Here is a 566-nt window from a genome sequence, read left to right as displayed (position 1 = left end):
TTATTATTATTATTATTATTATTATTCCCCTCTTGACAATCCGCTCTGACCTGAGTGACATCCTCTCTTTGCTTTCAATCCCCCATTCTCTGCTCCTGGGGACAGGCTGAGCAGGCACGAGGTGCGGAGGCCGTGCAGGGGCGGCGAGGGGGGCGGCTGCTGCCCCGCAGGCTGCCATCCAGGCAGATGGCAGGGGGGCCATGTGAATAGCTCCTGTCAGTCTCCCAGAGCCGACTTTACAACTGTGCTACGTGTTGGACTGCACGTGACTAATGCCTTTCTTCTGCAGGACGCAGGCAGGACACAGCTGTTTCTTTAAGGAAAATTTTGTTTTTCTGGGCAGAAAAAAACCACCCGTGGCAATATTGTGTCCATGTATCCAATATTACACTCCATAATTAGTCATGATCAAAGCCCAGCCTGCCTTTCACTGCCTCTCTTTCTGGTAAATTAGATAATGTTTAAAAATGAGCCTGGCCTTGGTTTGGTCCTTCTGGAGGTTTAAATCTTGCCTCCCCACACAGAAGGTATGCACTAAGTAGCAGCAGCAGGGCCAAATACAGGAT

This window comes from Chaetura pelagica, unplaced genomic scaffold (assembly GCF_000747805.2).
Source record: "Chaetura pelagica isolate M959 unplaced genomic scaffold, ChaPel_1.0 scaffold48, whole genome shotgun sequence".
Taxonomy (NCBI): Eukaryota; Metazoa; Chordata; class Aves; order Apodiformes; family Apodidae; genus Chaetura; species Chaetura pelagica.
The sequence above is the reverse complement of the archived record's forward strand: the minus strand, read 5'-3'. Positions refer to the sequence as shown.